The 3708-nt window shown below is 39.8% G+C and overlaps 1 non-coding gene across 1 annotated transcript; it reads left to right on the top strand.

The window, feature by feature from the left end:
• The first annotated feature begins 1693 nt into the window (after positions 1 to 1693).
• LOC132638939 (small nucleolar RNA R71) lies at positions 1694 to 1799 on the top strand. Its single transcript, XR_009581994.1, has one exon. It is a non-coding gene; the product is annotated as a small nucleolar RNA R71 (small nucleolar RNA).
• The last annotated feature ends 1909 nt before the right edge of the window (positions 1800 to 3708 follow it).

Genomic DNA, 3708 nt, shown 5'->3' with positions numbered 1-3708 from the left:
TGTTGACTCGAAACTTGATTTCATTTTTTTCCGAATCCATCAGAGCCCTCCTTGTAGCAAGGAAAGGTCTCCCCAGAATGATAGGAATGTCCCGATCAACAGCACAGTCAAGAATCACAAAATCAGCGGGCAACATAAAATCACCAACCCGCACAATTACATCATCAACCACCCCAACAGGTCTTTTGATAGACCTATCAGCCATCTGCAATCTCATTGTAGTTGGCCTTGGCATCCCCAAACCTGATTGTTTATATATAGCAAGGCGCATCAAATTTATACTCGCCCCATTATCACACAAAGCACGAGCAAAATCATGGTGCCCAATAGAACAAGGAATGGTGAACGCCCTAGGGTCTCCCTTTTTTTGCACAGTTGTAGTTGAAATGATGGAACTCACAGTGTGAGTCAAACTCACGGTTTCATGCTGCACCGTTTTCTTCTTGGTCAGCAGATCCTTCAAATATTTCACAAAACCGGGAATCTCCTTGACAGCTTCCAAGAAAGGAAAAATTCAGAGATAACTGCTTCAGCTGATCATAAAACTTCTCGAACTTAGCATCTTCCTTCTTCTTTACCAATCTCTGAGGAAATGGAGGTTTAGATTTGAAAAGCTGTGTCAAAGGGCGGAGAGCCCCTTTTACAACCTGCTTGCTTGTGTTTTCAGCTTCCTTCACCATCTCTGGAATATCAACAACCTTCTTGTTAGTAGGATTCTCATCAGTAATAATGGGTGCTTCAGACTGCACCTCATCCTCTTCATCTATCTGCTCAAGATCAATCACCTTCTCAGCAACCCCCTGGAGTGTCTTACCACTCCTAGTAGTGATGGCAAACACACGGTCTACACCGCCTCCCCCATTATTAGGATTTGGAATAGTGTCACTCGGAAGTCCTCCCTTTTTAGGAGGGTGCTGCTCTCTAGAAATATTCCTGCGACTTCTGCTTCTGAATAGTTGCTGTATGGGAACTCACTGTTTCTGTCAGCCCAGATAAAGTCCTTTCAGACTTAGTTTGATTTGCCAGAATCTTCTCAAGTATTGCTTCAACTTTCGAACTACCTTGCTCTGTTGACTGCCCTTTCGGTGGTATATAGGGATTGCAACTCTTGTTCCCAAAATTGTTGCTGTTGTTGTAGCTCCCTTGGTTCGCACCGCCATAATTATTGTTGTAGTTCCCAGAGTTGTTGTAAGCACCTTGACCTTTCTGAGGTCTCCATTGATTCTGATTCTGATAGACACCTTGGTAATTTTGTCTTTGATAACCCCCTTGAGAGTTATTAACATAATTAGCATCTTCAACCTGCATAGGTGGCCCATTAAGGAACGGACCATCTTGAGCATGGTACTTCCCTTTTGGCAAAACTGTATCATCCTCACAAACATTTACCTTCTTGATTTGAGATTCATCAAACTTCTTCGTCAGCAAGGAAATATTTTTTGCAAGTTCTGCCAATGTTTGCTGGGTGTCTTGATTCTCCTTCACTATATTCTGGATCATAGCACTACCATACGGTACCACATCAACATTGTTTGAGAGCCAAGCCTGATTATGAGTTGTCAACTTTTTAAGTATGGTGGTCACTCGTCGAAAGGTCTTGTTCATGAAACAACCATCAACTGCATTATTAGCTACTAACTGTGTCACTGGATCCAACCCTCGGTAGAACTTCTCCATTAATATATGTTTCGAAAAACCATGATTCGGGCTCTTCTGCAAATACACCTTGAATCTCTCCCAGGCTTCATATAGTTATTCCCCCGGTCGCTGCTTAAATTCACATATATTGTCACGAATCTCAGCCTTCTTGCTAGGGGGGTACCACTTTGTGAGAAAAGCAGCTACCATCTCTGCCCATGAAGTAATCGAATTTCGGGGCAGCTTCGCGAACCATGTTCTGGCCTCCTCAGCAAAGGAATATTTGAATAACCTCAACCGAATAGCATCTTTTGGAGCGTTGTTCTGGATGTGATTAGCACACACTTCCATAAAATCCTGCAAATGACGTTGAGGGTCATTCTCGGTAGAGTTCCGAAAGTATCCCTCAAGTTTCAACAGCTGGTATAGAGAGGAGTCAATTTTCACAGTAGCAGCTCCAACTCGAGGCTGAACAATAGCAGATGCATAGTCTTCCTCTGGAACAAGTTCAACGAAAATATTCTCATCATCCGAATCATTCGCCTGATTGTTCAACCGATTCCCCTGGTTACCAGCTCGTTGATTTTGCTGATTTTGATTCATGTTCACCTGGTTTACACAGAGTAGCAAACAAGGTGTGATGGAATAAGCAAAAGACTTTAATCAAAGCAAACACTATTTAGTAATTTCAAACCGTATTCCCCGGCAACAGCGCCAAAATTTGATACGCTCAAATTACACCTATTAATGGTATAACGCGGACGTTGTCAAATATAGTAACCCAACAAGGTTGGGGTCGAATCCTACAGGGAATATGGTGTGAAAAGGTTACTAAAGAAGTAGGATGCTAAGTTCTAGGTCTAATGTCATAATCCGATGATTTTGGTAAAGGTTGGTTTTTCTATAACTAATTGCTATTTATTGCTTTGGTGGTAATTTATGGTAAAAGAAACTAAGGTTGTGTTCCCGCTAGATAGGGTTTATGATCATGGGTGTTGATCTTGATATACTTCTAATGGATCATTATATGAATGCACTTAATCTCTATGTGAATCTCTACTATTTCCCAATAAATAAAGATTATGTCTTTCTATGATTTTCCCAAATATAAGAAAGTAACTATGAAGAACGATTAATCATGCCAAGTAAATTCTGCTTATTCCTAAGTGAATTTATTAAACAAAGTTTAAAGCTTTGAGTCCTTGTTAGCTATTCTTACCAACCCTAATTATTTTCCCAAATAAATAATCAATGTTTGCAACCATTAATTATGAATGAAGAATGAAGAATAACTAAACCCTAATAATCCATTATGTGTATATCAATGACAAACCCAATCACAAAACACCTATCATTGGGTTCACAACCCTAGTAAGGGAAATTAGCTACTCATAGAAGAAGAATAACAATAAGAAATAATGGGAAGCATAATGTTTACAATTGATTGATTGGACTTGAAAAGTTACTTGTAATTGTTTGTAATCTCCAAAAGAATTCAAAACTATGAGTAACTAATGCTAAGGAATAATAAAATTGAGTTCTGTAGTAAGGTAATTAAAAGAAACCTACAATCAGGTATTTACAAGAATGCAAGCCGTGTAAAATAGGATTGGCAAAATTGCCCTCGACGGAACAATGTACGGACCGTACATTTTATACGGTCCGTAGAATCCGTTGAGCCTTCCCTAAAATCTTTCCAGTTGTCAGATTGCACGATCCACTTTTATGGACCGTAAATATTATACGGTCCGTATAATTTGCCGTAAATCCTCTTCTCTTTTAAGACTCTTCTGGAACCAACATATGGTGAGTTTTACGGACCGTAAACATTATACGGTCCGTACTTCTCCTCGAACTTCTACTTCAAGTTTGAACCCTTTCTGTTAAGCTTCTACGCTGGATTTTACGGACCGTGAATTTTATACGGTCTGTATGTTTCTCCGTAAGATCAGGCTGCAGTTAGTTTTCTCTTCTTTGCACAACTTTTTATCCATTTACATGACTTGCTCCCGATATACGTTAAACACCTGCAACATGTCACAAACACATCAAAAAGACCAAAACTTGCTT

Source organism: Lycium barbarum, chromosome 4, assembly GCF_019175385.1.
Source record: "Lycium barbarum isolate Lr01 chromosome 4, ASM1917538v2, whole genome shotgun sequence".
Classification (NCBI taxonomy): domain Eukaryota; kingdom Viridiplantae; phylum Streptophyta; class Magnoliopsida; order Solanales; family Solanaceae; genus Lycium; species Lycium barbarum.
The sequence above is the reverse complement of the archived record's forward strand: the minus strand, read 5'-3'. Positions and strand labels throughout refer to the sequence as shown.